At 38.2% G+C, this 21,976-nt stretch overlaps 1 protein-coding gene across 1 annotated transcript in view; it reads right to left on the bottom strand.

Annotated features, from left to right (window-relative positions):
• HS3ST5 (heparan sulfate-glucosamine 3-sulfotransferase 5) overlaps positions 1-20,586 on the bottom strand; it is a 321,198-nt gene extending 300,612 nt beyond the window's left edge. The window contains exon 1 of the mRNA XM_069077015.1: positions 19,682-20,586. The gene's annotated coding sequence lies outside the window, so the exon portion shown is untranslated. The remainder of the gene's footprint in view (positions 1-19,681) is intronic.
• Positions 20,587-21,976: the final 1,390 nt, after the last annotated feature.

Raw genomic sequence — 21,976 nt, 5'->3', positions numbered from 1 at the left:
TAGTCGAAAAACCTATGATATGACCAAATAAATATGGAAAATGAATACTTTGCTTGTACATGGAGGGCAATATGACATTGCAACTTACAATAAAAAGAAAGGAGAAAAGAGAAAGTTTTATTGCTTTTAGCATCACAGTCATATCCTGGTATCCCATTCTCCATCTTGACTTAGCCTGACTCAGCTTTCCTATAAAATAGTGTTTTTTTTAAGTAAAGCAAAACCAAAATATTGACCATATCAGAAAATCAAGCCAATATTCCACAATTATAGTTCCCTACCTTTCCAACAAAAGGAAGCAAGTCATTGCAAACTTAAAGAAAAAGTACATCAGTTCAGCCATCTGAATTTTTCACATTTTTCTGAGTTACATTCTCATGAGCCTCCCCAGCTCCTACATTTCTATCAAGCCACTTAGAAACTTTTGCTTTTGTAGTAGGCTGCAACTTTTAAGAGCACGTAAAATCATCATGCTAGACATGTTCACCATATATCTTGAGGTTTTACTAGAGGAAAAAATTCAATTGAAATCTCTCCAGTGCCAAAAATATTGATCTGCACTGTCTTCTTAGCTTGTATTTGAAAAGGTGTTCTATCAGCAACTTTGAAGGCTCTTCCAACATTTTTGATGACCTTAAGAAAATCTCATAAGGCCTCTGCATATCACTAATGTCCAGTTGGTGGAAAAGAAGAATTTCTTTATTGCCTTTTAGCCTGAGAGGTGAGGATCATTTCACTCAAGAACTGTTTGCATACAGCACCAGCTCTGGAGTCAGGAGAACCTGAGTTCACATCAGGCCTGACACTTTACACAAAATCTAGCTGTGTGACCTTGGGCAAGTCACTTAACCCCAATTGCCCTCCCAAGAAAGCAAAGAAAAAAAGAACTGTTTGCATAGACTGCAGATGCTGATGAAGCAGATCCCCTTTTTGTTTCTCATCACTACCACCATGCTGCTATAGAAAGATATAACCCAGGAGCCCTAAGACGATGACCAGAGCCCAATCTCCATTGTATATTTTTTGATGACAGCTAAAGAGCTTGATATTTATGGCTGGATAATGGTGAAACCATTTAATGTGTGAGAGATCTACAACAGTATTGTTTTAAGAAAGGCGAGCATTTTGCACTATATGATATCAGTTGTCCATAAATGTGTCATATGTATGTTCCTTGTATTATAGAAAGACTTCAGAGATCACCTTATCTAACTCCTATCTGAAAAAAAAGAGAATTCCTTTACAACAGCACTGACAAGTAGTTATTCATTTTTGGCTTAAAGACCAACGGTGACTGTATATTTATAGATATAGAGCTGGAAGAGATCTTAGAAACCTCCATTTAATGTGGGTTTTTTTTATAGGTAAGAAAACTAAGGCAAAGAGTTTTAAGCAACTTGCCCAAACTCAGCCAGTAATAAATGTCTGAGTAGCATTTGAAGTCAGTTCATTCAGATTGCCAATCTGCCACTTTATCCACTAGACCATGCTGTCTCTCATTACTTTCTCTGGCAGTCCACCTTATTTTCATTCTACTCTAATTATTATAAAAATCTCTCACATAGTGAACTGAGAGAGTTCCCTCTCTGTTCCTTTCATCTAATGGTCCCAGTTCTTCTCTGCAGGACCAAGAAGAATGTCTGATCCTTCTTCTACCCAGATTTCTTTCAAATATTTATAGATAGCTGTCATGTTTCCATTTATTCTTTTACATTTTTTTGGTCCAAGTTCAATAGCTCCACATATTGCATGTCTTTGAATGTCCCTCTGGGTCAATAGAAAGAACTCAATAAAAATATCTGGTGCTAAAAACATTGCTTTGTACTTTCATCTTGGCTTGAATATGAATATATAGTGTATCAGTAACCTTGAAGGCTACTCCAGTAATGTTGATCAACACACCAAAACACTCATACTCGCTTAATATTAGTGTGACTTTGGGCAAATAGATTAAAACTCTCTTTGCCTTACTTTCCTTAAGTACAAAATAAAGGTATTTGACTAATGATGTCTAAGAACCTTTTCAGCTCTTAATCTATAAATATACAGTCAATAGAGGCCTTAAAAACGCCATATAGTTGCCCACACTTGGAAAAATCCTAGTTTGTCCATGTCATTCAAATAATTTGGCAAGCAGAACTGAAAAATATCACTCTACATGGGTCTGACCATAGCAGAATTTAGCAGGATTATTGTCTCCTTAGTTTTCAGGACTCTGCTCAGTGCTTCATCTTTCTTGGATGCTGTACCATAGATACACATTTTTTGCTTTTATTTTTTTTTGGAGGGGGGAGGGCAGGGCAATTGGGGTTAAGTGACTTGCCCAAAGTCACATGGCTAGTTTTGTGTTAAGTGTCTGAGGCCGGATCTGAACTCAGGTCCTTCAGACTCCAGGGCTGACTCTCTAGTCACTGCAACACCTAGCCACACCTGTACCATATTTTTTTTTAATTCCTATTGAGTTTGAAGTCCACAACTCCCAGATCACTTTTTTTTTCAGATGAACCTTTGAATTTAAATTTAAAACCTCTGTCTAGCCATGACTCTTGAATCTTAAGTAGTATGGAATCTTAAGGAGCATAACATTTTACATTTATTTCTATGCACTTAAATTTTATATTTGGCCCACCAATTCCAGGTGTTATATTTGTATCCTGATTCAATGTATGTATCTCTCATATAATCCTAGATTCAGTACACTTCATGTGCTTTCACACATTTGTCTGTCAAATATATTACACATTTTAAATATGTGTCAGACTAATGGTTCTGAAATACAGACTTCACTCAGCAAATATACCAATGATCTTTAGCTCTTTTGCTTGATCAAAATGATCAGGAAAACTTAAACTATGTATTGGTACCTTTAGTAGAGCAATACAAGGCAATTGCTGCTCTACTCTGTCTAATATGTGCCTATTGTCCAACACATTATCCAAAAATGAATAGATATCAAATTAGAGCATTACCTAGACCCTAGAAAATTTAATTTTTTTATGGTGGCAAAGAACAAATGTGACATAACAGATAGACTCCTGGGCCTTAGAGTGAGGTAGAGCTTAGTTCAAAACTTTCTTCTGACTCTTACAAACTATATGACCCTGGGTAAATGACCAAATCTCCATTTGATTCAGGCATCTCCCTGGAGCATTTATACTAAACCAGAACAGATCTATCATCTACATTGGGAGAAAAAGTCATTGGTAAGAAGAATTCTCTTATAGGGAGATGATCCCCTCAAAAATGCAATTATGGTTCCTTCATTTATGGAGGAAAGAGAAGATGGTAACTGAGCCTAACACAAAACCTGAAGGTGGGGAGGAAGATCATCGTGCTATTTTCAATGAGGAAAACTGCAAATCTGCTATGCCTTAATTAAGTGATTTTCATGAGTTGCAATGGCTGAACACATTTATAACCTGATAATTGACCTTTTAAGTGATAAGACTAATTTATTTATTTATTTATTTATTTGCTAGGAAGAGGAATAGATTCTTCTATTCCTGATTGGGTCTCAATACATAAAATGAACCTATATATACATATGTTAAATGCTAACATAATTAGTAGGATATCAAAATAGTTGTTAATAATATAGACTTTAAAAAACCAGGCTATAAAGTTGACAAATGACTAAAAACAAAACAATTGTTACATGGTTGAGACCAAATACTAAGCTAAGAATATCTACAATTATTCCTATGAATATTTTTATTGGTATAACATTAAAATAATCTTTCTTTTGTAATACAGATAACTTGCTCCAAGTCTTTCCTATAAGGTTCCTACTTAAATGGATGTAGCTTGAGGAATGAGATCATCTGTCCCACATTGAATACATCTCTAGTACACGGTTCAGTGTCATTTATGCAATGAGTCTCAATAAATATTTTGGCAGGGATAATTTTTCATTTTGTGAATTTCCCCTACTCTTTGTGACTTCGCCATCTTTCTGACAGTCCACTCTTGGGCATTTTACCATTCTTTTGTGTGTCCACTAGAGGGGGAGCAGGGGAGGAGAAAGTCTACCACAGAAATAAAAAAGTAAAGATGTTTAGGAGGTACTTAATGGCCTTATCTGTAGAATGAAAGGGTTGAATTGGATGTTCTCTAAGATCCTTTATATCATGTGAATCAATGAGATTTCCTAGGGGGAGGGGAGAAGGAAGTTAAGAGGACTGATTTTGAATTTCTTTATACATTTTATCCTTGTGCCCATGTTACCATGGTTACTAGGAAGTTGACATTTAGGGATAGAGCAAGCTACAGGATGGCATTATATTATACTGAGTGTATTTTCACGTATTTGCAAAACAAATGTCTTCCAGATCATTAAGAGAGCAAATATGAAGATCACCCAAACTAAAATTTGTTTAATAAGGAAGTTTTAGAGAACAATGTCCCCTCCCTCCATCTGTAATACATAGTCACTTTGCAGCATTAGCAAATATCATTCTGTGGAGTCATAACATTTAACATAAACAAGACTTCTGGTGCTTTAGAATCAGTTTTACTGATCTATGTTAGTCTCAAGTTTTTACCTACGTTTTATTATTTGACTTTTTAGTCAGCAATGAAAGGAACTTAATTAGAAACTCTTTTTTTTGTCCCTAATATATTTTATTTGTATTCCTCAGGTGAAATATTCTACTGGTTGAAAAAAACAAGGTTGAAGAGTGGATGAAGTGTTGGGCCTTGAGTCAGAAAGATGAGTTCAAATCTGGCCCCAGATACTTACAAGCTTCCTGACCCTGGGCAAGTCACCTAACCTGTCTGCCTCAGTTTCCTCATTTGTAAAATGGGGATAATAATAGCACTTACAACCCAGGGTTGTTGTGAGGATCAAATGAGACAATATTTGCAAAATGCTTTGTAAACTTTAAAATATTACATAAATGCTAGCTATTACTGTCATCATCATTCTACACTATTCACATCAAAATCTGCCACAAGAGTAGGCATCATGGGCAGTTAGCCTATAGACTGTGGTTTGAAGGGGGTGAAGGAAGATATTTAGTGGCTTGTCACACAGTGACGTCTTTTTTTTTTTTTGCCTTTTTTTTGGAGGGGGGAAGGCAGGGCAATTGGGGTTAAGTGACTTGCCCAAGGTCACAGGGCTAGTAAGTGTTGAGTGTCTGAGGTCTGATTTGAAGTTAGGTCCTCCTGACTCCAGGGCTGATGCTCTATTCACTGCACCACCTAGATACCCCCCCAGTGACATATTTTACCCCCTTTTTTTAGAGGATTATCTACTTAGCTGGGATTGCCTAGCAGATTAAGAGAACACAGGTATAGAAGGTGGCATTGAACATGAGAAGGGGAAGGGAAACTGAGGAGACAGAAGGGAGGGGACCTACTTCAACCTTTTACCTATCTGACTCTTGAATAGTGCTTTATATTCAATATATACTCTATACATGTTTGCAGAGTTGAACCAAATTTGGCCAATACAGAGAAGACAAAAGGATTCAGTTTGATAGAGAATATAAATAGTAAAATAAAATGTTACAATAACCTGAAAGTATAAAGAAACACAGCCACTATCTAGTATATTGTAGCAGATCTTCAGAGCAAGTAGGAGAATATATTTTTATGGGACTAAGAAAAAAATAACACAATAGTAAATTCTTGAATTGAAAAATGATAGGCTAGTGCTGTAGTTAGCCAAATGAAATTAATATATTTGGAGTGGGGCCTGTAACTAGAACTTTCACTCCAAGACTTGCCAAAAGTGGAGATAGGGATTTTTAAGAATTCCAGCAGAGAGCACAGAGGCTTTGGTTCATACCTTACCATGAAACAATTTTAAAGGCAGACAAAGAAATGTTACTTTGCAGAGACATACTTTGATATCTATTAGATAAGGTAGCATTGCGGAAGTTAATAAGAAAGTAAGGTATTAGAATATTTAATGCAACTTAAAATTGCATTTTTATTTAACAATGAGATGCTAGGCTGATAACCTGCTTCCTCACTTGCGAATTTTTGTGGCACTCTTTTGGATACATTTATGCACCCATACACCTAATATTAAATCAATTGTTTAAATTGAACAACTGCAGCAGTCTTATTTTTCTGAATTAGTGCTTTCCTGAAAAACATTCTGGCAGTAAGGATTTTTTTTCCTTCATGGAAAATCATTGATATTCCACACAAAACAAGTCCAATTCCTGTTGAGTGGATTTGGGGAAATGTAGGTTTTGCATTTGTGATTTTCTGTTATCAAAGTCACCTCTCTTACTGCCAGTGTTAATGCTAAACATGTAATAATACTTTATTGTCATGAGCAGGAATCTTCTTTGCTAATTAGATGCAGCTGTCAGTAATTACTACTTGTCAGTGTAATCTATTTTAGGGAACACTACTTTAAATGAGAAAAGATGGGTCTGATACTGAGAGGGTGGGATAGACAAGGTGACTGCTTACTCTCTTAGAGAAAGAACTCACCAGATTTGATGACGAACAGGTAAGTTCACTATTCAGTGGGGCAGTCACCATATCCAAATTGAGCCGGTCTGCCTTTTCCTAGTGTAGGAGTGATGCAAATTTAATTTTTATGTCATTTTTCATCAAAAGCTATAGATCATTAAGTGTTCAAAGCAAATGAGTATGTTGTATTTTTAAACTTAAGATGATTTTCTTTTTTGGAACCAGAAATCTAATGTTTCCTTAAAAAGTTCCTTCAAACCATGCATGGTGGAGTTCACTATACTCTCCAATGTCTAGTTCCTAGTTTAACCTCCAAGTCACTTGAAAATATTTTGTATATCAATAAGAAAGGGAGAGAGCTATGTTTTTTGATTCGTTTCTTACTGTTTCACCAAGATTTCCTTTCTAGAGGGATGATTTTGGATCTCAATCTCAGTTTCTTAAGTTTACAAATGAAATTGTTCATTTTTTTCTTTATAATAGTTCATTACATTTAGCTCTCTCTGAAATGAGAGCCAGTGCTTTTAGCAGTTGTATATGCATCTGTGTAACTAAAAGCAATGTCGAGAATTAAGAGTATATCTAGCTGAATTCTCTTGAAGGAAAAGACAAGTTTTCCTGCCCCGGATGCTGATGCTACTATTTATGTCTAATGAGAGGAGACCTTTATCCACTTCCTTTTCCTTACTTCACTTAACATTTGAAATGAAGGAGTGGGTAGCAGCAGTAAGGAGAATGAAGAGGAAGGGGAGGAGGAACAGGAGCAAGAAGATGGGCTTAGTGAGGTGGAACCCAGCATACTTAAGATCGACTGAGAAGCTAACAGGCATTGACCAGTTATGGAAAACATGGGAGATTGGCCATATCAGTGGCTTTTCATTGCACTGGCTAAAAAGACTTATCACACCCCTCAGAACATTTTGACTGCCTCATCCTTCTTCCCCCACCATCTGTTTTACATCCAACACTCCAATGGTCCTCCTATTACCTGATAATTAATTATCTTGTTAGAGGACCCAACAAAATTTGGCAGCTACTCTTTTGAATTCTACTGCCCATTTAAATAGAATTAATGATTTACTAGTGCATGACTGAAAAGTACTTTTCAAATGCACAATAATTTTGAAAATAGAGCTTGTGTTCCTTAATCTTGTCTTGTAAATAAGTAGGGGGGAAAAGAACATTACTAGTTTATGAATCCTTTTTCTTCCTTGTTTTCTATGAAGGTAAGTAAAGGCATAGTGGGAGGAAATTAAAATCATCATTCTCTCTCTTTTTAAGTCATCACAGTGAAAAGAACAGCAAGTATTTCCAAAGCAGGTCAATGTACAATGCATTCCCACTTTCTGTTAAATTTGATAATATTTGTGGAATTTTCAAATGTTTAGCATCTCAAGAAACATGGGCTCCAACAGACAAAGGGCTCCTCATTAAACTGATTGTATAAAGTGAAAAAATCAAGAAGTTACATATAAGCTTGGAATAGCAAGGAATTAAGAATGACTAGAAAGACAATAAGGACCAATGGAAACATAATTTTAAAATAATAAACCAGGAAACTATAATGGTTCTAATGTTAGAGAAAGGAAGGTAAAGCTATTGAGAGTCATGTGGAATAAGATATTAAACATGGCTAAAATAACTTTCTAGGGATTATTTGAAATCTAAAGAACACATTATATAGTCAAATGCTTGTGAAGTATACAAAATTTAATGCAGAGTGGGACTGGAGGTAGCAAAAACTGACTCTGGCTTTGATTATTCCTGGCTTATTTTTAGTTTATTATTTATGAAATGGAAATAGAAATGTATACTTTAACAGGGAATGTTAGTTAATTCCTCTAAAGTACTTTGAAGAAGAAACAATGAATAATACATTATGATGTTTAATTAGTTCCCACCCCTCCTCAGTCAACTGAAAGAGACAGGTGTCCCAATTAAAAAGATAAGCAGCCAATAATATTTAGTAAAATCTATCATAAAATGTGTTTAGAATTAAACAAAAAATCAGAGATGTAATATAATATTAACAGCAAAAACATTATTAAGGGTCAATTTCACGAATGCTTTAATAGAATTATCTTGTTTATAATAAATTTATTTTTGTTTAAAGGTCATGAATTAAAATCAATAATTTTTGAAAATTAGGTGAATACTCCTACTTAAAAACAGATCTGGCCACCACACAGAGAAAATCTGCCTCCAATTGCTAAAGTACTAATTCTAGTGGTCCATGAGTATTTTAGTTTCTAGAAACATTGAGGAATTTCCAATAGGAGTATTTTGGTGTATATTAGATATCATCCTCGTTTCAGGTTTGTTTAGGTTCTTTGAAGTTGTAGGTAGCAATTTTTTCAGTTCTCAGTCTTTAACAGGAACAATTAGAATAAATCATATTAATTGGACAGTTTTATGGTGGGCTAAATTCATATTGCTTTCTGGCTTTTTTTCCTGGGTAGTTATTCTATATGTGTGAATGAAAGCTACATGCATGTTGTTCTTTAGGGGCAGCTAGGTGACACAGTGAACAGAATGCTGAGATTATAATCAGGAAGACATGTCTTCCTGAGTTCAAATATGGCCTCAGACACTTAGTAGCAGTGTGACCCAGGGCAAGACACTTAACCTACATAACATATCTTGGCCTTAATAGTGCTGTTCAATCTATCCCTAGTAACAGGCCTATAGAAAGATGGAGAAAAGGAGAAGAGAGAGAGGAAAAGAAGTAAGATGAAGGAAGGAGGAGGTGATTAAGGAAGGCAGGTGATTAAGAATAATTTAGGAAAGTGGGTGGTTGGGTGCGAAGAAAAGTAGAGAAAACATTTAATGACCTCTTTGTAGTATTTGATACTTTTGACTACACTCTCCTCTTGGAGACTTTCTTCTTTGGATTGTCTCCTGCCTGTCTCCTTAGTCTTCTTTGCTGGATCATCATCCTTGTCCCACTTGCTAAGCATGGGTGTTTCCTCGGGGTTCTGTCGTTGGTCTTCTTTTTGTTTTGTATAACCTCTCTACATAATCTCATCAATTCCCATGAGTTTAATTATCATCTCAGTACAGGACTATATATTCAGACCTAGTCTCTCTCAGAGCTCCAAGCCTGCTTCAAAAATTGCTCATTTGACATTTCTATCTGGATGTCCCAAAGGCAACTCAAACTCAACATGTCCAAAGAAACCATTAACTCCACCTGAGCCCTCTCCTCAAATCTTCCTCTAATCTTTCCAATTTCTCTTAAGGGACCAGTCATCCATCCAAGATTTGTAATCTTGGAGTAGCCCTGACTCCTCACCCCCATACATTCCAAATATCCAAACAGTTACCAAATCTTGTCAATTTTTTCTCCATAAGAGTTCTTATACCCATGCCCCTCTCACCATTCAAATAGTCAACATCCTTGTCCAGACTCTTATCATCTTTACCTTGGAATACAAGAAATTGTACTCCTAGCACCTCGTTTCACCATTCTCCAAGTCATCCTCTAAAGAGATTCCAAAATAATCTTTTTAAAGCTGCCCATGCACTTCCCCCTAAAGGAAGTTCAACAACTATAATTTTAAGGATAATGGACAAACTTTTCCGCTTGGCATTTTGTTTTTATTGTTTAGTTATTTCAGTTGTGTTTAACTCTCTGTGACCCCATGTTTGGTGTTCTTGGCAAAAAATAATAGAATGGTTTGCCATTTTCTTCTCCAGCTCATTTTACAGATGAGAAAACTGAGGCAAACCGTTAAGTGACTTGTCCAGGGTCACAGTGTCTAAGGATGGATTTGAACTCAGATCTTCCTAACTCTAGGCCCAACACTCTATCCACTGTGCCACCTAGCTGCCCACTTGGCATTTAAAGTCCTTCATAATCAGATTTGAATCTAATTTTCTAGGTTTAATATACATTACTCTCCTTCATATACTATATTCCAGTTAAATTGGACTGTTATTAGGTTGTTACATACTAAACCTGGTATTCAACTCTCTTCCTTTATGCATTTGCATATGCTGTCCCCTAAAGGTAGAATCAACTCTATTTTCACCTCTGCCTCTTAGAATCCCTACCTTCCTCCTAGAGGAAGAATATTTCATCTCCTATATCAAGCCTTTTCTGATCTGCTTAGTCCTTGGTACTTGTTCACTCTTTCTCAAATCACCATGTGTTCACTTATTTGCTTATGTAAGCTCCTTGAGGACAATGATTGTTTTTCATTTTTGTTGTTTAATCCTTGGCACTGAACATGATGCCATACAAAGAGTAGGTGCTTAACAGATACTTGTTGGATAGGTTCAGTTAAAGGAAGTTTGTAATAATATAATTTTCAGTTCCTCTATTCTACTGCCAGGAGGTGAAAAGAATAAGGAGCACTCCTTTAATTCAAGACCTGAAGTGGTACAGGACATGAAATCAGAGGTCTAGGCCAATGATAGACTTAACCAAACTCAAACTTTGCAAATTCATGGTTACTGACATTCTACATTCCTCATTCGGGGGAGAACAAATCAGGAAACAATATATTGGTTCTAGGTACTCAGACTGTCTCCTGGTCTCATCAAAATTTAGGTGAAGAAGAAAATTCTGCCAAAGGCATCCTATCTAGAAAAAGTCTAAAAAAAACAAAAGGGAGGCATGAGTGGTTTCAAGGATCTACGGGAACATTGCATTTCTTTTACATTCAACGTTTGTTTCTCTGAAGTAGAAACTGGCCTCAGCAGTCCAAAAAGCATAGGCTCTAATGTCATTAGAGTCAGAGACCCCGGGCAGACTAAAATTCTAGATCTGATAGTTACTGCCTATGTGTTCTTGTATAAGCCACTTAAACCTGTTTCCTCATCTGGAAAAAGAAATGCCAAGATTTATGATCTAAAGTATTCCTGGGAATGACAATTTTCTTTGAGAACTTATTGTCCTATTGTATATATTTCAGCTCTGAGAAAATAGCACAATTTAAGCATCTCAGAGTTAAGAACTCAGAGCACTGGATAAAATTCCATTAAATGAGAAAATTCTATTAAAATCAAAATGACTGATCAGAGTACACTAATAATTCATATATGAGACTGACTAAACTTTATTCCCCCCCTTTAAAAAAGATCAACAACTCAGTTAAAAGTTATTGCTTGTCTTTCTTCAACTTAATTAAATTCAATCAATATTTAACTTTGTAATACACTGCCAAACAAATTGTAATTTCACTTCTCTATTTAGAAATATTTTTCTCATGACAAGAGGTTGTTACCACAGGTAGCAAACAAGAAAATATGAAAGTACAATGGACAACTCCTTAAAGTTTAGAAAACCATATATAAAAACACAAAAGCTATTCTTTCAAATGTGGTGAAAATAATGATGATATAATTATAATATCATATAACAAATATTGTTTACTCATTTGGGGATCAGGGCCTTAGAAACATGAAATTCCACATGAAACATGAACTTCTGGCTTAAAAGCCAGAATTTACTCTGTGGGGTTTGAAATAAAAAAAAAAATAAAACGCAAGCATATAAATGAAGTTACCATTGTTCAAGTCCAATGAATTTGATTTTCTACTAGAAGCACTGTAAGACATACAAATTAAGCCAGCTTTCTTCTATTTTACGTGAAAAGATTAAAATATTAGAAGAAAAGTAGCCAAAATGCTTGTCCTAAACACATCTACAGTTAAATATAAGATTCAAATATAAACTTTTTGCTTATTTTCTGATATTTCTCCAAATTCCATCTGGGAAAAGAACTTTCAATCAACATATTAATCATAATAGCTCACATAATAGCCCACTGTAAAGTTTGCAAAATATCAATTGATCCTCACAACAACATTGTGCTATTATTACCAAAATCACCCCCTCCCCTTTTTTACAGTTAAGGAACTTAAGAGGTGAAGTGACTTTTCCAGGGTCACAGAGCTAGTAAATATCTGATCTCTCTTTAATATAATATGTTACTTCCCATGGATGGCATTTCATCAGTGTGGGTACTCCCTCTATTGATGTAGATTGGAACTCCTTTCTAAGTTAGCAGATGGTCTTTAAGAGTTACTATGGCCAAAACATTCAGCACTCTGAATCTAGTCTCTCCAAATGTATATATGCTAGTTTTCACATAACAGATGCATGATCCATCGCTGGGCCTATATTCAGTCTTTATAGCTTGTTAGATGCCACAATCACTTGAAATCCACTGACATTTCTTTTGAGAAGCCCAAGATCACTATCATGAGATTTTAACTCAGGAAATGATCAGATTTTAGGTGAGAGACTAGTTCAAGTATTACATGGATCTGTTCTTAGTTACACCCCTAGAAGATGTGTTAACATTCTAATGTTTAGTGTAAGGATTTAAATATAGCACCAGTGTCTAGTTTTACCAAGTTAAAATCTGGAAGAAATTTTTAAAAATATTTTTTCTCCTTATAGCTGTAAAAGTTTCCAATAAATCAACTTTACAACTGTAGAGCTAACAGTTCTTGTTAAGTATTCATGGAACAGTTTTCCCTTTCTGTTTAATAGTTCTCGAGCAACAAGAACTAGTAACTTCATGCTGAGGCAAATACAGAATTATTGGAAACTTCTAATTGGCTTGAATTAGTTAGTTGAAGTCATTTAGAATTACAGCAAAAAGCATTACAATGACATTCTAACATGTATCTAAATAGATCCCCAAACTGTGCTCATATAGCAGGATTGTTAATATTTATGACAGCACAGTTGTGTTTTCTCATTAGTATTTAAAAGATTCAGTTACTTAATGTTAATTATTTCTTCATATGATTTTTTAAAGAATAAAAGCCACAATTAGAGAAAGTCTTCTTGGTACCAACTTCTAAATTTATTTTTTTTTCATTATTTCATCCAATCTCTCTCCACTTCCCACCCCTAATCTATGTCTGGGCCCTCTAACTCATAAAGTATTTAACCCTACAGCGATATGACCATGAATTAAAGGAATACGTTCATTGGATAATAAGCCAAACCTGAAAGCTATACCATTACAAAGCAATTTGAAGCTTTTCTCACCCCGAGTGGAAATGTTTAAGAGGATACATAGAACCATTTAAAATAGGTTGAGGGTAAATGAGTCATTTTAATTTGTGACACAGCAGTCAAATTTTCTTAGCAAGTACCGTTTTATTGTAGATAGATACATCTTGACCCAGCAGAAAGTATGCATTATGAGGATATTATTGGTAATGTAAAATATCCCATATCATTCGAACTACTTGAAGGTCCTCTAGACTATAAAACAATTACTAAGAGGCACCAATCCTTAAAGTTAAAATAAAACTGAACCCTAGGAAACTTTCCACAGAGTAGTCCATTAAAGGTTACATTATGTTATAGGGCTACTGCCTTCTACTCATTCTTTCGGTAACATAGTGTCACTCCATTATGACTTGTCTGTAAAAATCTCATTATAGGCTAAAGATTGGCCACCTCAGCTCCTGTAATGAAAAGTTAGCATATCGCCTCCTCATCTTCCTCACACTATTTGAGCCTTTTGAAAGATTAGTTCAATTAACACTTTTAAAATGCATACACAATTCAAATATTCACCTTTAAAGGTAACCAAATATTCACAAAAAGTAAGTGCATTTTTCAAGATGGTAACCAGTACCACAGAAGTGCCATAAGAGATGTCTGGTTTCTGTTACTATAATATTGGATAAAATTACATTTATAAAGAAGTTAAACCCAAATCAGATCAATTTGTGGAGACTAAATCACTAGTACAAATTCCTAAAACATCCTGTTTTCAAACTCTGGTCAGTTCTAATTATCCTTTGACAGAATAGACTGAATACTAGCCTGGGAATGGGGTAATACAGATTCTAGCAGGATTCAGTCACTTCCCTCAAAACACATAACCTCATAGGAAAAAACATTTTCCAGTTCTTCCTCTTAGTTAACACACTCTTCTTCCTTTTTTTTTTTTTTTTGGCTTTTTGGAGGGGGGAGGATAGGGCAAGGTCACATGGCTAGTGTGTGTGTGTGTGTGTGTGTGTGTGTGTATGTGTATGAAGTGTCTGAGGCTGGATACAAACCCAGGTCCTTCTGACTCCAGGGCTGGTGCTCTACTCACTGTACCACCTAGCTGCCCCCTAACACACTCTTCTTGCAAAAACAAACAAAAAAACAACAATAACAAAACAAACTTTTACATAAACTTTGCATATCCTTCCTAGTATAAAGTAAGCTCCATGACAGCAGGGAATATGATTTTTTTCCCCTTTATTGCCTCAGCACATAGTCTGACACATAGTGGGGATTCAAGAAAATACTGTTGAATTCAGTCTGCCTTATCTTTTTCACTAACTTGGCACAGGCAAAAAAGTCCCTTTACCTCAGTCTCAGTTTCCTTCTTTGTGAAATGAGAGAATTGGACTAGAATTCAGTGGTGTTAAACTCAAAAAGAAATGGGGGTGGGGTGGGGAGAACTATCTTTGTTGGTCCTGCATATTTGAAGAAGAACAATGACATCACCAATTGAGTGATAAGTTGGATTTAAGGGAGGTAGTTTCTTGGAGTCATCAGCCTCACTAATTCTCCCAAAGTGATGGTGGCAAGACTAAAGTCACCACAATTGGTGACAGGCTGGGATATATGTCTGACCAAGTTCCCCAGTACCTGCTTCAGTCACTTTCATGGCTGTTGGAACAAATTGTTCTTGGCAGTTTATTCTGCCAGAAGTCTTTACATGGTGGGGGTGGTAATCCCTGTAAATCACCAATGGGTTTAAGGCTTGTTGGCTACCTTCAACCTGTTTTAGCCCATCTGTGGAGATGATTTTACCCAGGTGTGACAGATGATGCACACTGTATGGTTTCTTGGCGCCACAGGTGAGAATTGGGTGAGAGGTGGATACCAAAGGGGGATAGGCAGGCCTGAAAAGGCCTCAGTAAGCCCCCATATCAGAGGTGCTAATGCTTCCTGAACACCACATACACAGAGGTGGGTTTAAACTAAGCTATACCAAAAACAAAGAATCCTCCCCTCTTCCCCACCCCCCCAAAAGAAAAAAAAGACTAAGCTATACATAAAGATCCTTGCAGGATGCATATTGACTTAGAAAACCACATGCCAGCATTATCTATGTTCTATTATATTTAAATTTTTTTTTAAATATTTACCAATTATATTTTAATCCTGTTCTTTCCATTCTAGAATGTTGCAGTAGCACATAGGTCCATGTTTGACACCTCTGAATTAGGCTCTCTAAAGTCCTTTCTAGCACTGCCATTCTATGCTTCTGTCCTTCCTTTGTTTAGAGCCCTTTTATAAATAATGGAAAATCGACACAAGTTCTCAAATGTTAAACAACAGTAATATTGCTAAACAACCCTTCAACTGAAACTGCAAATTGGATTTACATACTTTCTTTGTCCTGTTGAACTTCTGCTTGAACATTATATAAAAATCCAGGCAATTTTATATCCTATGGAGCCCATAATTTACAATATAATCTTTTTAATGAGTTTTATCTACTCTGAAATCTCTTTGTCCTTAGATCAGTGATTTCCAAATGTGGTTCTTAATAACTTGTTTTTATTGAGCTTCTGCCCTAAAGGTTAAGATAGCATCATAATCCATAGAAACAAAGATTGATCTTAACAAGGCAATGATGAGAACAGGAGTCAGCAAAATCTGGCCACAAAGATGTGTGTACTAGATTTCTGATTAAGAGTGATTGCACTTTTGCTAACTGTAGTGGCATTATAATCTGGAAATTGCAGTTTTATAGTTTTCTGGTTTGTCACAAATTAACAAAAAATTAAACTTTTAAGCTTCCCCCCCCTCTTAACAAGGCATGCTATGAGTTAGGATAAGCTTGATTTATATGAATACTTTTCTTACAACTTTTAATTCATAGGATCTCTCCTCTACAACTTATCTTTCCTTAAAATTAACAACAGCAAGCAGCACCAACAACAATAAACATCAGTGTGAAGAAAGTTCCATTCATACTAAATCATATTAATTCTAAAGAAACTTTAATCATTTTAGTTTTAGAAGTTTCTAGAAAAAAATATTATGAAGAAGCCCAATAATAGAAGATTCTGCACTGGAAAAAATAAGCCAGCGGTATGTCCATAACTGTAACATGACTTCAGTGAGTTCAGTACTAGTGCTGTTACTCATAATTTATGCCTAAGGAGCAACTGAAGAATAATTGTCATACACCCTCACCCCCAACCTTCCCCTCCTCCAAGTTCCCAATGTATACTAATAACTGAGGAACTATTCTGCAGGTGCTACTTACTTTCACATTACCCTGAGGAATAATTTTACTCATGAATGATGTTCTGAGAATAGAGCCAACCCTGCCAGGCATGATGTTAAGAAAGACTCCAAAGATTCTTTAGTTAGATTTCTACAAGGCAGTACTTTCTTCTCTAACAAATACTAAACAATACCTATTAAATCAGATTGCTCATTAGCATATAATTGCCTAACCTTTAAAATCTTACATAAACATGCACATTCTGAAAGTTGCAAAGAGATGAATAATTTTTTTTCAACTTTAGAGCTTCACTTTTCAATGCAATTGGAACACAAATTTATTCATACATGAGAAAAACTGACACATTTGGCCCAGTGACAGTTCAGAATTGGGTTTACAGGTACCAACTTCAGCTGTTGGTACATAAATGTTTACTGTTAAATGTTTTAATATCAAATAGGATTTAATAAATACTAATTTAATTTTAATTTATTTGAATAATAAAATGAGCACAAGCTTGAATTTCAAACAAGAAATATAATTAGTTTGCTGAAACTGGATCACATCACACAATAAGTTTAGAATGATAAAACATATTTAATATTGAAAGCAAAATTGAAGAGTAGATGTCATGAATGATTTGGATTCATTCAATCAAAATTTAATCACCTACTAAGTGCCAGATCCTGTGTTTAATAGCAAGGCAAGTACTTGAGGTTTTCTCCCCACTCAAAGTAGTTTTTCTATTATAACCTCTGTAACTATCTTCAGTCATCTTTCAATTAGAAAAAAAAACCTAGAGATTAAAAAAAAAAGACTCCCCCCCCCCCATGTATCCTTCACAGCACAGTGAATAGTGCTTTGTATATAGTAGAGGCTTTTAAAAAATCATTGAATGAATGAAAATTCAGGGAGCAATAAGGTAGTTCATTCAAAAGAATTTAAGAAGGCTTGTAAGTAATTATGACCCTGATTCACACATATTAAGACACTATAAACAGAGCATTCTGAATGAAGAAATCAAAGGTAGTAGTCTTTAAATATTAAATTTAAGTACTGAGGTCATACTTGACCTAGAAAAAAACTGTAATCTGAGCTCATGCTGTAAACCTCCATTTACTCTAACTCTCATAATTTTCCATAAAATCTGCTTAGTAGCCTATTTGATAATATTTCTTTAAATTATTAATAAGCAACATTATGTTTCATTCGTGTACACATTGAAAAAGGAGTTCAAAGGTAACTTGAAAGTTACCAGTAGAGAGTTTTCTTTCTCTTTTAAGGCTTCTAACCATGAACTTGCCTTAAACTTCAGCCAACAAGCTCCTACTCACTTGGATTCCTTGATAATATCTTCTGGTACCTTGAATAGTCAACTGACTAATAACTTCATAAGGCAAAAACACCAGATGATTATTCTGGTAATTAATAATTAGTTGAAACATGGGGCATCTTGGAAACAATTGAAGGAAGGGGGACTATAATTTTGGGACGTTTTCCCCTTTGATGAGAGTCATATGAAAGAAATATTTAGATGACCAAAATGGAATTCGGCAAATGGGTAGCTGATATCTATTAAAAGACCTTTCTAGTATAAGAAAAAAACAAAGAACAAAACTTTTGCTATCCAATATCAGTAACATCTTCTCATCTTTTTTCATCTTCTTTTCAAAAGTAATCATATCTAAACTAATTTTTAATTTGGGTAACATTTTTCAGTTGTGTCCCTAAAAGTCCTGAAAAATACTGAAACTGCTGAGTAAAACCATTTTAGAATCTGTAACAGCAATCTCTAGCTTTAGATTACTGCCAACAAATCAAGTAGAGTAGCTTACAAAGGACAACCTTCACTAAAAGGGACCTACCCTACTCCTGCCTTATAGTCCCTGCCCCCACCTTGCCCCTTTCTCTGATATTTACTCAGCAGAGTTCACATAAATCAGAGAGGAGTTACAGCGCAATTAAATGTATTCTTGATGTAATTTGATTTAAAGCACTTTGCAAATATTAAAGCTCCCCTTAAGGGATCAATATTTTCTACTGAGAAACTGGCATTGTTATTATTATTATTATTATGTTTAAAAGTGGGAGTGAGTAAAGGCTCGCGAGGGTACTGGAACACCCTCCGTTGAACAGCAGATGTCCGGCTGACCTGGAAAGAACAGCCGGAGTATAGGGACAGCTAGGGTCAGGTGGCTCCAGAGTTGGAGAAGCACTTGCCCGCCAACCTTGTAAGTTTCAATGGGAATCTTGAGGTGAAGACAAACACAGGCAAGACTCGATGTCCCCTTTCCTACATTTCCTTTTGCAAACCCCAAGCCAGGCTGCTCCCCCCAGGTCACAAGAGCCAGAGCCCTAATGTTTTTTTTTTCTTTTTTTCCATTCAACTCGCCCCAAAGCCTTCATGATCACAAGCAGTATAAAATGCAATGGTATTGCTTCAAGAACCAATTCAATCTCTAGCAAAGAGTGGGGACGGTGGGCAGTGGTTGCGCGGATATGTGTGTATGGGGTGAAGACACTTGCTTCCCTTTCCTGCCCTCTGCCTGTCCTCTGTCTCAAAGCTGGGAATTCACTTCATCCCTAAAGAACAGAAGTCGAAACTCCTCTGAAATCATATTCACCACATACAACTCAGAGAGGTGCCAAACCACTAAGACCCCCAACTGCGTTTCGGGCAACACGCTTTTTCCATCAATTTCCCAGCAAACCTCTCCCCAAACAACCCCAAACCGAACCAGCAGTACTCTCTATACCTAGCGCAACGCCCTTTGCTTTTACACTTGTGTTCCTCCAGCCCCAGAGAAACCTGCCTAAAAGTCCTCTCCTAGGCAGCGCCCCCAGGAAACCAGACCCCAGAAAGTGGTCCCAGGGTTAAAGTCTGCAAGACTGGTTCAGGTCTCAGGATTTATTTATTTATTTTTGCCACTACTCCCTCCTTGCTGTCCCTTTCCCCAATTTAAAAGGGCCGATGAATGGTTTAACTAGCCGACCCAGCATTGCTTGGCAGAGACTTAGTGGTCTCAGCCTGACTCACTTACCGGGCATCCTGAGCCACTGCTGCTGGATGAGAGCCGCGGTGGAGGCGGACAGCCGGATGGACGAGCGGGTGGGCGAAGGGCTCACTTATGCTGTGGCCGTCTGGGTGGAGGGCAAATGTGTGGCTTTTGTGACCAGGCTCCCAAGTTGGACGGCTTGTTTCTGAGGTTGGGAATTCAGCTAGCTCAACAGAGCGCGAGACAGAGAATGAGCGAGTGAGTGAGTGACCGAGTGGTGATGCGTGTATGTATGAGCTGGGAGAGACACGCAGGCAGCGAAATATTGGGGAGGGAGGCGGGAAGGAGGGAGGAGTGAAGGTGGGAGGAGGGGGAGGAGGAAAGAAGTAGTGGAGTTTAGGACGCGTTTCCTGCACTTCCCTGAGAGGCAGAGGCCAGGTGCAGCAGGGCGCGTTCCCGCGGCTAGGACGCGGCACAGACTGGTTCCGGAGCCCCAGTCCCAGCACTCCCAGTGCCTTGTGGCTGCGCTCGAGAGAAGGTGCGCATCCTTCTCTCTGCATATGCACCCCGCGCTGTCCCCAGACCCTGCGCTAGGAGGGGATAAGACCCTGTTCCGCAGTGACAGCTGAAGGAGCGCCCTCCCGGAGCTCGCCCCCACCCTCTCTAAAAAAGAGCAACAGTCAAAGCAGCTTCTGGGTGGTTCTCTTCCCGCTTGTAGCCGGCGCCCGAGAGCCACTCAGCAAGCTCAAGGCTTACGGGGCGCTCCCCGTGGCGCAGCCAGAGCTGAGCTGCATCAGGCGCCGCCCGCTCCCTCTTGCAAGCAGAGCAGCTGCGGCCGCCAACACAGCCTCCCCGAGAGGCGCCCAGCTGCGTGCGTGTCTAAGCGAGTCTCTTCCCCTCCATCACTCGGAGGGACACACGAGGGAAGCGGGGTCCCAGGCGGCCAGCTGCAGAGTGGCTGCTGTCCACACCCCTCCCTAAGCCTTTCCCCACCCACCCCGCCCCCAGCCCCCCTCCTCCTCCTCCCCCTCCTCCGGCTGCTCCCACTCCTCAGCCCCCAAAGGCAGTGGCTCGGCAATAGCAAAAAAGGGTGGAGGAGAAGCAGGCGGAGGAGAGGGGCTGGGAAGCGCAGGTGTCTCCAGTAGAGAGGCACAGGCACACGGAGACACAGAAAAAGCAGCTTGCTGCAGGGAGAGGGCAGGGCCCTGGGAAGAGGAGGAGAAGGAGGAGGAGAATTTACCAGGAGGAGGCGGCAGCCGCGACAGAGGTCCTGAGGCTGCGGAGCTACATCGCGTCCTCCACCCTGGGCGCTGCCTGCCAGGCTCCGGGGAGCAGCGGGCAAGCAACGAGTGGGGAGACCTGAGGGCAATGCTGGACTCTTTGAGGGCATGGAGGTTACGGGGCGGGTGTGGAGAGGTTCGGGAATCCGAACAGCAGCGGCCCTGGAAAGCTAGAGGTCCGATGGGACCCGATCACAGAGGAACTGAGGTCACTTCATTCTCTTTGGGGGGGGGGGGGGGGGGGGGGGGGGGGGGGGGGGAAAGAACCTAGACGCAAAGCTGCAAGTACAGGGCATCATCGGAGGGGCGGACCTTGGTAGTAGAGAAGGGGCTAAATGCTGAGCGCTCCCGGGCTGCTGCAGAGACTGCCTGGGTCTGTCCTCAGTTCCGCTGTTGGTTCAGCGGGAATCGTAGGGGGCGATCACTGCAAGACCCTGTGGGGAAACGGTCACCCTAGGGAGGATTTGTCTTCTCCTAACCCTTCCAAAATGCCTTATCGGAGAGATTTGTTCACGTTTCCAATTCAGTTGGTCTCCCTTCACTCCCTTTAACTCCACCTTGTTTCCTCAGCGAAATGATGTGTTGGTGTGTTATTTAATTTACTCGTTGACAGATTTAAATGATTCCAACAGATCAACGGAGACTCTTCTACTGCTTGTCTCCCTCACTCATCCCTAAACCTCGGCTGCCGTGCAGCCCATAGCCACCACTGCTGACCCCCAATCAAAGTTTCTCTGAAAGCAAAATGAGTAGCGTTTCATTTGTAAAGCTGGCTCTTCGGGTGATTCTGCTGAAAAATAAAATTAAATAAAAAAAAAAAACCCACACATCTCCTGCAGGCTACAGAATGAGGTATTAATGGTTTTTTAGCTAACTTTCCATAGTACATTTGCAATATTGACAGAACTCTTTGGGGGTGGGAAGCTCTCTATTGTCTTATCTCTCTTTTTTTTCTTAAGGGTTGTCAAACAATGAGAAGAGGAATAGATCTTGGCAACAGGAAGGGTTGGATTGTTAAATCAAGGTTTTAGAGCCTTTTTAGGACAAGCACTAAAAAGAC

This window comes from Petaurus breviceps, unplaced genomic scaffold, assembly GCF_028583685.1.
Source record: "Petaurus breviceps papuanus isolate PSGF00001 unplaced genomic scaffold, PetGlider_PUasm1.0 90977, whole genome shotgun sequence".
Taxonomy (NCBI): domain Eukaryota; kingdom Metazoa; phylum Chordata; class Mammalia; order Diprotodontia; family Petauridae; genus Petaurus; species Petaurus breviceps.
The sequence above is the reverse complement of the archived record's forward strand: the minus strand, read 5'-3'. Positions and strand labels throughout refer to the sequence as shown.